Below are 13272 nucleotides of genomic sequence, written 5' to 3'. Positions count from 1 at the left end.
ATTTTAAACCCCACTCTTCCCATGTTAAATAATAATTTTGAAATAATAACGTTAATATTTCAGCATCCCAATTGTTCTTTTGTTTTTTGTTTATTTTGAACCCCACTCTTCCCATGTTAAATAATAATTTCGAAATAATAACGTTAATATTTCAGCGTCCCAATTGTTTTTTTTTTTTTTTTTTTTTTACATTTAAATTATCCAAATAAACAATTGTTAATACTGTCTGCTTTTTTTTTTTTTACATAATTCATTTCTGTATTACGTCTAATTTATTTTAAACCCCGCTCTTCCCATGTTAAATAATAATTTCGAAATAATAATGTTAATATTTCAGTGCGCAGGTTATGCGTGCATGCGCAACCGGATGTCGTAAACTGGAAAGTGGTTTACATACATCGTTACAAGATCATTTGAGTTTTATAATTATATAGATTTCATTCATTCCAAGTGGTCCGTGCTTCAAATAAGGTGAAGTCTACATAAATTTAAAATATGTAAATCTATATAATTATAAAACTCAAATGACCTTGTAACGATGTATGTAACCCACTTTACAGTTTACGACATCCGGTTGCACATGCGCGCATAAACATTAACCCATAACAACGTAAACAAATAAACACAAATCGCTTCTTTTGCAGATTTTGACCTGTGCACTGAAATAATAACGTTATTATTTCCAAATTATTATTTAACATGGGAAGAGTGGGGCTTAAAATAACTTAAACGTAATACAGAAATGAACGATGTAAAAAAAAAAAAAAAAAAGCAAATATATCAAAATTTGAATTCAACTATAATAGGTATTATGGTATCTATTCAGTGCACATTTACCTATAAGTATGGCCAACCATTTATAATTCAGTAACTGTAAATTTCCTTTATCAAAAATAATCAATTATAATAAACAGAACAACTCATAGAAATCTATTTATATTCTTTTTTCATTTTAATATACTTCCATAGAAATGTTTCTGTTATGTAAAAAAAAAACTATTTTCTTTACGTCACAAGTGTCACGCTCATACATGAATTCCATAGCTAATATAACATACTGACCCAACGGGTCACGGGTAGTCTAGTATTTAACAAAAACCAAAGTTGATTAAAATTTTAATTACTGCAAAATCAATGAAAGTGCTTTTTGGTATTATTTTTTTCATGGTTTCTGAAAAAATGGTTGGATCATTCTACCACTCCAGAAAGTATTTGACTATGGATGAGGTTCAGTCTTTTGTTCTTTCTTATAAGACATTCAAAGCAAGAACTCGTCTTCTACCACAACATAAAAATGTTTATATTATTCAGACTACTGTCTCATGTTGAGTTATTCTCACAACGTTTGCGTAATGGATAAAAATGCCAAGTATAATCAGTATTGAATGACAGTCTTCTGGAGGTTGATGGTTCAAGCCTCAGTGTTAGAAATAAATATATTCCTTCAATATAATTTGCCAAGTAAAATAAAATATGAATAAAATAAAAAAAAAAACAATAATTGGTCGCTTATGTTAATTTTTATGAATAAAAAAAAGGACGTTTTTTTATTGGTTAAAATTAAAATTCTCTTTTGCACTTGTTTTAATTAAGATGATTTTTTTTTTATTCAATTTACAAAATTCTTTCAACAAGAAAAGTCAACAAAACTCTTTCTTAAGGAAAGACAGTACTTTAAAAAGGTGTTGCTATTACCAACGTTTTTGAAAATAAAGACCTTACTTTAAAAATATCTTTCTAAAGGAAAAATAAGAGAAGACCAAAACTAAGTTTTTATTTAATTGTACTTTGTGTATATTTGTGTGTGTGTGTGTGTGTGTGTGTGTATATGTGTATTGGGGTGGAGAGGGCTCCCGTAAGCCGTGGTGAAGGCAACCTTTCTAGGAGAAGCAAATCTCTGATTTAAAAAAAAAACATAAAGCGGGAGACCAGTACCCGCATTAAGCTGGTCTGCAGTTTAATTTGTTGTTGGCTATCTTGCTCTTGCTTGTTGCTGGATCTCAACATTTTGAACCGAGAGAGAGACTTAGCTGTCGTACAAAGCTAAGACTCTGTAACATCATCTTTGTATAGATACTCCCTCAGGCATTTGGGCTCATGGATTTTAAATGTCTGAGGGAGTGGCACTCGTCTGACAAGACGTTGCAATCATCATATATATATATATATATATATATATATATATAATGATTGCTACTTCTGGACAGAAGCATGCCATCTCTTCAGATTGATGTAGAGCGTCCATGTGGATTGGATGACTCTTCAAACCAGCTATACTCTTGCAAAATCGTTCATAGAGGTGACAGGAACTTCCCAGTATTTGGTGTTATTTGTGGTGGGTCTTCATTATGCACCTTTGAGAGTGTTGTCAAGATGCTGGTTGAATTAAAGGTGAAAACCAAAGATATTACAGTGCAGCCTAATATAATTGTTGGTCATGCCTGGCATAGTGTGACCTCGCCCTCTCTCACGCACACACACACACACACACACTATGTATGTATGTATGTATAATTTCTTTAAATATGTGCAATACTTTGACTTGGCTAAAAGTTCCTTTTTCTTACAAAGGTGTTCAAGAAAGTAAATGCTAAAGTTTAAGTTTTTCTTATTTAAATAATTTTCCTAACATGAAGAATTACAAATTACTTTAGATTTTTATCCAGTCATGGCAGACGGAACAAGAGCAAGCTATCGCTGGGGATTAAATAAGAGTTTCCATTCAGATTCTGTACAAATCCTTAAATTCAACAAGAAGGTAACACATCATAATACAAGGTGACCAAAAAAAAAAAACAAGAGCTAAATGGAGGCCATCTAGAACATATGCTGTAGAACGGAGAAAAAAGGCCAAAGACCTTTAGAGAGTTGAGTTAGTGCTTTTCGGGCACTCCCTAATAAAAATAAATAATTCAACACAAGCTACTGAATAAACGAACAAACAACTTCGTAAAACTTAACAAGAAAAATGTTTATTGAAGCGAGTCAGGGTAAGATGCCCAAAAGATATAACTCGGATAAAACTTGTCTGCCTTTGCATGGTAGTTATCTCCAAGTGTGAATCGGCGAGTGAGGAAACAGGTCCGCTCTCTTTGGCGTCTGGCTGGAAAAGGAGTTTTACTCGTCCGGAACGAAAGCAGTTAGAGTTCCTTAGGGGGTAAAGAAGGTCTCTGTGCTATGCCTCTGATTGGTCAGTATGTGCCATATCGCACGGTCAGGGGAGGCACTGACGCACAAGAAAAGAGTTCTATTTGTTTCTGCTACATAACCCTACTGTTGTGATGTGATGTTTTGAATATAATAAACTAGTTATGACCAAAGTTTCATTTCATTCGGACACACCATTAAGAAACGGGGCCTAATTAGAGTTGGGGCCCGTTCTTTGGGGGTCACCCTGTATTACCCGTTATTTATTTACTAGACTACCCGTGACCCGTTGGGTCAGTATGTTATATTAGCTATGGAATTAATGCATGAGTGTGACACTTGTGACGTAAAGAAAATAGATTTTTTTAACATAAAAGAAACATTTCTATGAAAGTATATTAAAATGAAAAAAAGAATATAGATAGATTTCTGAGTTGTTCTGTTTATAATTGTTTATTTTTGAAAAAGAAAAAACTTACAGCCATTGAATTATAAGTGGTTTTCAATACTTATAGGTAAATGCGTACTGAACAGATACCATAATACTTAAATTCAAATTTTGATACATCGTTTTTAAATGAAATTTTTAGTTGGGAGCAATGAATAGTTAAAGACACTCTCCCCATGTTAAGAATGGCTTTTTAAATAGAAAATGAAAATAAAATGTAACTTTTTTCATTTATTTTAAACATTCATGACCCATTGGGTCAAATATTTAATTTATATGTTAATAATAAAGTCAATAAAACTAATTAAGACAATACGGAAATGAACGATGTAAAAAAAAAGCAGAAAGTATTAACAATTGTTTAATTGGATAATTTAAACGCGAAAAACAAAAACAAAAGAACAATTGTGACGCTGAAATATTAACGTTATTATTTCGAAATTATTATTTAACATGGGAAGAGTGGGGTTTAAAATAGCTTAAACGTAATACAGAAATGAATGATGTAAAAAAAAGAAAAAAGAAGCAGATATATCAATTTGAATTTAACTATAATAAGTATTATGGTATCTGTTCAGTGCACATTTACCTATAAGTATGGCTAACCACTTATAATTCAGTAACTGTAAATTTTTTGTCAAAAATAATCAATTATAATATAATAAACTTAAACGCGAAAAAAAAACAAACAATTGGGACGGTGAAAATGTACACAGTAAAATATGTTTTATTATTGAGTTGATTATTTATTTACGCTGTTATGGGTTTATGTTTGCGTACGCAAGCGCAACCAGAAGTCATAAACCGGATGTTGGGTTACAACACTCGTTACAAGGTCATTTGAGTTTTAAAATTACTAGCATGGGTGCCCGGAATTGCCCGGGTGTTTTGAGGTGTATTGCTGAGCAAAACAAAAAAAAAAAAACGGTCAATTTTTTTTAAATTTGACCCCTATTATGACCCCTTAAAATTTATTGTTTAGGGCTCAAATAAAGTTATTAAGTTGCCCAAGGAATCTATATCTAAAATTTCACGTGTTTATACCCAAAATTGTAGGACGAATTTGGTAGAGTTCTCAAAGGTCAAATCGTTGAACTTTGACCCCTTAATCGCCAAATTTCTGTCCGAAAACCAATCACATCGATTTTCCCAAATCTCAGTACCCTGTACATCAAATTTCGAATCTGTAGGCTTAAAATTGATAGAGTTATTGCATAGGGAAATGTACACAGACACACACACACAGACACTTTCACTTTTATATAAAGATAGATATAGATTTAATCCACAAGGGTAGAGTGCTTTCATTCCATCAGTTGTGACCAGGTAGAAAACTTGAGTAATCTGCAATTTTATTCTTACTATTATCACAGTGAGGATTGAACCTTGAGCCTCCAGACGAATGTTTTTTTTTTACATTGGAGTCACCACTTATCAAGGCCCAGAGGCCACTCGAGGATAAGGGTTAAAGAGTGTACAGTAGTATATGGGACAATATCGGAGAAATTGTTAGTTGTGGAAATTTGGTAAATTGGATTACTTAATGGGAATGGCTCATAAAGAATTTGTTTATGTTGGACTTGAAGACAACCATATTGTAGTCAGCTGGAAAGCAGGCAAACAGACAGAGTTCCACTGGTGCGCAATTCTAAGAAAGAAGCTTTGTTCATGGAATCTACTTTTATGTTTAGGCACAGATAAAGAGTGGGGGAAATTACTGATAGTGTTTTCAGCCAGACGAGTGCTTCTTGTGAAATTTTGGTGAGGGGGGGGGCACTAGATGGGATCTCAGACGAGCACTTGCCATGATAAAGAAGAGACAGGCTCGCAACATCTCTTCTGTGAGAAAGAGGTTTTAGGGAAGAGAAAAGGGCATCCTCCATACTAGGCTACAAAGTCTATTTTGAACTCTGTCAAGACAGGATAAGGTCTTTCTAGCAGCTCCTGCCCAGATGTCGCAACAATATTCCATCCTTGGACGTACCTAGCTCTTACATAGGTAGAGAATTGCATCAGCAGTGAAATATCTACTGGAGCGATATTAATTACACTATGAATATATTGACATACATATCTCTACGTCTTGTGGCAACTTACTCCACTTTCTTTACCAAACAAATTTGCATAAATGAACATTTACTGATTTTTTTTTGATTTTTTTTATGTTCACCCCTAACAAGACATATCACCACTTGGACGTAAGGGGTTACTATTTGAGACCATGCCTACGAAAGATTAACAAGATGTTGGTTTACGTTACATTTAAACTTCTGCATATCAGCGCAGTCAGGGAAGCAGGTAGCAGGAAGGGAATTCCAAAGTCTAGCTGTTCGAGGAAAGAAACTATTAGAGTAGAAAGCTTTCTGGGATTTAGGGACCTCAACAGTGAAGGGGTGAGATTTTGTTGCTTAGTGGATTTGTCAGGTATATGTGCACTGAGGGGGGCCAAGTACAACAAGTTCATCAGAACACATTCCATTAAAATATTTGTAAAACAGGCACAGAGATGCAACATTGCAGTGATGGGACAGGGGTTGGAGTTTAGTTGACAAAGTGGGATATATTAGATTGAACACTCTTTTTTGGAGCCTGTCCAAGAGGGAGAGACTAGTGGTAGATGCACCAGCCCAGATGTGGCAACAATACTCCATGCATGGGCGAATGGTGGCCTTGTAGAGGTACAGGATACTCTCGAGTATGAGTAGTCTAGCTCTATAGAGTGAGCTCACCTTCTTTGCAGCAGCCTTTGCAATGTCCTCAATGTATTTGTTCCAGTTCATATCGCCTGTGAATACTAGGCCGAACTGGAAATAAGTTTTATATTCTTATCAAGTTGCTTATATAAAAAATGTATATTGGAGTAAATGTAAAAAAAAAATTTTTTAAATAATAAAAAAAAAGATACTTAACCCATCTCCAAAATAGGAGATGGTAGTCCCTGGGAAAATGGTCTCATGTCAGCAGGAAATATGCTCCAACTGAGCTCCAACCCTTGTCCCATTGCCACAATGTTGCATCTCTGTGCCTGTTTTACAAATATTTTAATGGAATGTGCTCTGATGAACTTGTGCCCCCTCAACGTACATATTGCTGACAAACCTGCTTAGCAATAAGAGCTCACCTTTTCACTGTTGAGGTCCCTAAATGCCAGAAAGCTTCCTATTCTAATAGTTTCTTCCTTTGAACAGTTAAACTTTGGAATTCCCTTCCTGCTATATGCACAAGTTTAAATGTAATGTAAAATCTCTCATAGGCATGATCCCAAATAGTAGCCCCTTATGTCCAAGTGGCGATATGTTTTGTTTGGGTTAAACATGAGGGAAAAAATTTAAAAATGAAAAAAAAAAATATATATATATATATATATATATATATATATATATATATATATATGTATATATATATTATTGTTTTTTTCATTCCTTTTTTTTTTTTTTTTTTTGGAGTGGATTCCTGTACTAAGAATATAAGAAACATGCATTTTCTCTTTTTATTAGAATTTTCCATTACACCAAATTGAGCCACAGCAACGCGTGGCAAGGTACAGCTAGTATATATATATATATATATATATATATATTATTGTTTTTTTTCATTCTTGAACAAGGCACAGTGCCGCTAAGTCGTAAGGGCTACTATTTGGGATCAGATTTACCAGGATACTATTTAGGAAGTTTTGCAGAGAGATGTCTATTGACATAACATTCGATCTTTTGCATGTCAGTATAGTTAGAAGAGCAGGGGCCTGGGAGCAAATTCCAAAGTCTAGCAGTTTGAGGGAAGACGTGATTTGAGTAGAAGGCTTTATGGCATCCAGGGATGGTGTAAAGGTGGGATTTTACTATTTGTCTGGATTGCCAGGGGGGTATTTACGTTGACGGGGTATTAGTGCTTTAAGTTCATCCAAGCATTTACCATTAAAGTACTTGTAAAACATATATAACATATATGGCATAATCACGTTGACACACCGGTTCTCGTCAGATCACCGAAGTTAAGCAACGTTGAGCCTGGCTAATACCAGATGGGTTACCATTTGGGAATTCTAGGCGCTGGATGTGCTGTCCGCTTATCTCGGCATTGTTTCCAGTCGTCTTGTACCTCAACTTGCCACTGGTATGCAACAATGTTGACTCAGGAGAGGCGTGGTTGGAGACTGCGCAACTCTTGCCACACACATTTCACGCGCAGGCACCCTTACAGTGGGTATCCATAGTCTGTCAAGACTGAATGAAGCCTTTTTTTTTTTTTACTTGTAAAACAGGCACAGAGATGCCACATTTTGGCGATGGGACAGAGGTTGTAGTTTGGCCAACAGTGTGGGACTTTTTTTATGTTGATGACGTTTTTTTTAACCCTATCTAGGAATGAGAGACTAATGGCAGATGAACCAGATCAGATGTGACAAGAATATTCCATGCATGGGTGAATAATGGCTTTGTAGAGATACAGGATACTCTCGGGTGTGAATAGCCTTCTCGCATGGTAGAGAAAGCACACCATCCTTGCAGCAGCCTTGGCAATTTCTTCAATGTATTTGTTCCAATTAATGGTGTTTTTGAATGTAAAACTTATGAGCTTAAAAAAAGTACTGTCATCATGTCATGGCAATCAGTAGTCGAGAAGGTTTCTTGTATTTATTAAAGGAAATAAGCTTAGTCTGTGCGTTACCATCCAGTTTTGGCCGCTTTCAAATACAAACTGGAATTTCTCCTCTAGAGTTTTAGTCATATCCTTAGATATGCACTCATTTTCCCCCTCATGTCTGTTGTGTGGTGTCATTAGCAAATATACTAATCTCATAGACAATTTTATCAGGAACATCATTTCTGAATAGCAGGACCAATAAAGGTCCAAGGATTGGCCCATGTGGCACACCCACATTTATATTATATTGGCACACCCACATTTATATTATATTGGCACACCCACATTTTATTATGTTGGCACACCCACATTTATATTATATTGGCACACCCACATTTATATTATGTTGGCACACCCACATTTATATTATGTTGGCACACCCACATTTATATTATATTGGCACACCCACATTTATATTATATATTGGCACACCCACATTTATATTATGTTGGCACACCCACATTTATATTATGTTGGCACACCCACATTTATATTATGTTGGCACACCCACATTTATATTATGTTGGCACACCCACATTTATATTATATTGGCACACCCACATTTATATTATATATTGGCACACCCACATTTATATTATGTTGGCACACCCACATTTATATTATGTTGGCACACCCACATTTATATTATGTTGGCACACCCACATTTATATTATATTGGCACACCCACATTTATATTATATTGGCACACCCACATTTATATTATGTTGTTCAGATGTATGACCATCAAGGACAAGCTGGATTTTCTTATCTAAGAAGGATTTAATTATGTTTAGTATGCCTTCAGTAATATCATACAATATAATTTTCATTAGAAAATCATTATACCAAACCCTGTCTAAGACCTTAGGCCTATTGATCTAGCCTCCCCTGCCTCACCCAGTGCATGCTATATACATTTGGAGATTACAGTTAGGCAATCTGCAGTATAATGAGCTTGCTTAAATCCATACTACCGGTCAGAAAATTTTTTTTATTATCTATGAAGTGGCAAATTAATGCTTGATTGATTAAGGACTTAAAGATATGGCGATTTTCATTTTTTCTCAATTTTTATTAACAAAACTGTGTTTGTTATGTTAGCCATTCTAACTGGTGACCCCTCGTTTCTTCTGGTGTTGCATTTACTTCCATTTCTATGCGAATGTCTGTAACAAGAAACCAGACTAAGATGCGACTTTTGAACTGAACGCATTTGTTGCGTGAAGTGGAGATGAATGTGGACATTTTGTGTGGCTTTTTTTTTTTTTTTTTTTTTTACACAGTGATCACCACTTATCCAGGCCCGGAAGCCACTCAGGGATAAGGGTTATTGCAAGTACATTACGTTAGTGTGGATATTTGATGAAGTGTTTAATTAGGGGGGCGGTTCATTAGGAATTTGTTAACATTGGACTTGAAAACATCCAAGTTGTAGTCCGGAAGGAAGCAGGCAGACGGAACAGAGTTCCACAGGCGTGCAGTTCTAAGAAAGAAGCTTTGTTCATAGAATCCGCGTTTTGATTTAGGCACAGATATAGAGTGGGGGAAATTTTTCACAGTGGATTCAGCTAGACGGGTGTTTTTCGTGAAAGATTGGCGAGAGGGGACCAGAGATTGGAGTTCAGACGAGCACCTGCCATGAAAATAACGATAAAACAAGGATAAGCTCGCAACGTCTCTTCTGTGGGAGAGAGGTTGCAGGGAAGAAAAAGGGCATCCCCCACTAAGCCACGAAGTTTATTTTGTACTCTGTCAAGGCATGATAGGCTGTTTTTGGCAGCTCCTTGCATGTATTGAAGCGAAGAGTTCAATCTGCTGGCAAAAGAAATGGAATCGATCAGAGGAGATAACAAAAATGGACTCTGCTCCTTTGCTCCACCAAAATCTTGATTGTCTTCATATTAATCAAAGAAAGTTTCCTAACGTAAGAAAACTTGAAGAATGCATTTTTGAACAAAAAATTGCAGATTCGATCGATTCATGTAGATGAAGAAGATGGCCACATTTTTTTTTTTTTTGTAGTTTGGGAAATGGATTGATTGAGTTGGGTGAAAATGGAGAATTTTTGCATGAATTTCATTTGAAGAATGAAAATGATGAAAATCAAAAGGTCTTAAACCCCTTCTATGCATACCTAATTTCAGCTAACATTGTAGTTTTTCGTGGGTGAAGGTAAGGAAATTTATTTTTCTGAAATAATAAAAATGCGGCCATTTTTAAAAACACAAAAAAACTCAGCAAAAGAAAAGATTTAAAAAACAAAAAAAATCAGCAAAACAAAAGATTTAAAAAACAAAAAAATCAGCAAAAGAAAAGATTTAAAAAACTAAAAAAATCAGCAAAAGAAAAGATTTAAAAAACAAAAAAAAAATCAGCAAAAGAAAAGATTTAAAAAACAAAAAAAATCAGCAAAAGAAAAGATTTAAAAAACAAAAAAAATCAGCAAAATAAAAGATTTAAAAAACAAAAAAATCAGCAAAAGATTTAAAAAACAAAAAAAAATCAGCAAAACAAAAGATTTAAAAAACAAAAAAAATCAGCAAAAGAAAAGATTTAAAAAACAAAAAAATCAGCAAAAGAAAAGATTTAAAAAACAAAAAAAATCAGCAAAACAAAAGATTTAAAAAACAAAAAAATCAGCAAAACAAAAGATTTAAAAAACAAAAAAATTCAGCAAAAGAAAAGATTTAAAAAACAAAAAAAATCAGCAAAACAAAAGATTTAAAAAACAAAAAAAATCAGCAAAAGAAAAGATTTAAAAAACAAAAAAATCAGCAAAAGAAAAGATTTAAAGAACAAAAAAAAATCAGCAAAAGAAAAGATTTAAAAAACAAAAAAAATCAGCAAAAGATAAGATTTAAAAACCAAAAAAAATCAGCAAAAGATAAGATTTAAAAAAAAAATAAATAAATCAGCAAAAGAAAAGATTTAAAAAACAAAAAAAAATCAGCAAAAGAAAAGATTTAAAAAAAAAAATCAGCAAAAGAAAAGATTTAAAAAAACAAAAAAAAAATCAGCAAAAGAAAAGATTTAAAAAACAAAAAAAATCAGCAAAAGATAAGATTTAAAAAAACAAAAAAAAATCAGCAAAAGAAAAGATTTTAAAAACAAAAAAAAATCATCAAAAGAAAAGATTTAAAAAACAAAAAAAAATCAGAAAAAGAAAAGATTTAAAAAACAAAAAAAATCAGCAAAAGAAAAGATTAAAAAAAACAAAAAAAAAATCAGCAAAAGAAAAGATTTAAAACACAAAAAAAATCAGCAAAAGAAAAGATTTAAAAAACAAAAAAAAAATCAGCAAAAGAAAAGATTTAAAAAAAAAAAAAAATCAGCAAAAGAAAAGATTTAAAAAAAAAATCAGCAAAAGAAAAGATTTAAAACAAAAAAAATCAGCAAAAGAAAAGATTTAAAAAACAAAAAAAAATCAGCAAAAGAAAAGATTTAAAAAACAAAAAAAATCAGCAAAAGAAAAGATTTAAAAAACAAAAAAAATCAGCAAAAGAAAAGATTTAAAAAACAAAAAAAATCAGCAAAAGAAAAGATTTAAAAAACAAAAAAAAATCAGCAAAAGAAAAGATTTAAAAAACAAAAAAATCAGCAAAAAATTAGATTTAAAAAACAAAAAAAATCAGCAAAAGAAAAGATTTTAAAAACAAAAAAAAATCAGCAAAAGAAAAGATTTAAAAAAAAAAAAAATTCAGCAAAATAAAAGATTAAAAAAAACAAAAAAAATCAGCAAAAGAAAAGATTTAAAAAACAAAAAAAAATCAGCAAAAGAAAAGATTTAAAACAAAAAAAAATCAGCAAAAGAAAAGATTTAAAAAAAAAAAAATCAGCAAAAGAAAAGATTTAAAAAACAAAAAAAATCAGCAAAAGAAAAGATTTAAAAAACAAAAAAAAATCAGCAAAAGAAAAGATTTAAAAAACAAAAAAAATCAGCAAAAGAAAAGATTTAAAAAAACAAAAAAAAATCAGCAAATGAAAAGATTTTAAAAACAAAAAAAATCAGCAAAAGAAAAGATTTAAAAAAAAAAAATCAGCAAAAGAAAAGATTTAAAAAACAAAAAAAATCAGCAAAAGAAAAGATTTAAAAAACAAAAAAAATCAGCAAAAGAAAAGATTTAAAAAACAAAAAACTCAGCAAAAGAAAAGATTTAAAAAACAAAAAAAATCAGCAAAACAAAAGATTTAAAAAACAAAAAAAAATCAGCAAAAGAAAAGATTTTAAAAACAAAAAAAATCAGCAAAAGAAAAGATTTAAAAAACAAAAAAAAATCAGCAAAAGAAAAGATTTAAAAAAAAAAAAAAATCAGCAAAAGAAAAGATTTAAAAAAAAAATCAGCAAAAGAAAAGATTTAAAACAAAAAAAATCAGCAAAAGAAAAGATTTAAAAAACAAAAAAAAATCAGCAAAAGAAAAGATTTAAAAAACAAAAAAAATCAGCAAAAGAAAAGATTTAAAAAACAAAAAAAATCAGCAAAAGAAAAGATTTAAAAAACAAAAAAAATCAGCAAAAGAAAAGATTTAAAAAACAAAAAAAAATCAGCAAAAGAAAAGATTTAAAAAAAAATCAGCAAAAGAAAAGATTTAAAACAAAAAAAATCAGCAAAAGAAAAGATTTAAAACAAAAAAAAATCAGCAAAAGAAAAGATTTAAAAAACAAAAAAAATCAGCAAAAGAAAAGATTTAAAAAACAAAAAAAATCAGCAAAAGAAAAGATTTAAAACAAAAAAAATCAGCAAAAGAAAAGATTTAAAAAACAAAAAAAATCAGCAAAAGAAAAGATTTAAAACAAAAAAAATCAGCAAAAGAAAAGATTTAAAAAACAAAAAAAATCAGCAAAAGAAAAGATTTAAAAAAAAAAATCAGCAAAAGAAAAGATTTAAAACAAAAAAAATCAGCAAAAGAAAAGATTAAAAAAAAAAATCAGCAAAAGAAAAGATTTAAAAAACAAAAAAAATCAGCAAAAGAAAAGATTTAAAAAAAAAAATCAGCAAAAGAAAAGATTTAAAAAACAAAAAAAATCAGCA

At 31.4% G+C, this 13272-nt stretch overlaps 1 pseudogene; it reads left to right on the top strand.

Moving 5' to 3' along the window:
* The first annotated feature begins 7539 nt into the window (after positions 1 to 7539).
* Positions 7540 to 7656, top strand: LOC145246226 (5S ribosomal RNA; annotated as a pseudogene).
* The last annotated feature ends 5616 nt before the right edge of the window (positions 7657 to 13272 follow it).

The sequence above is a fragment of the Euprymna scolopes genome, chromosome 23 (assembly GCF_053919585.1).
Source record: "Euprymna scolopes isolate OS-2025 chromosome 23, ASM5391958v1, whole genome shotgun sequence".
Taxonomy (NCBI): domain Eukaryota; kingdom Metazoa; phylum Mollusca; class Cephalopoda; order Sepiida; family Sepiolidae; genus Euprymna; species Euprymna scolopes.
The sequence above is the reverse complement of the archived record's forward strand: the minus strand, read 5'-3'. Positions and strand labels throughout refer to the sequence as shown.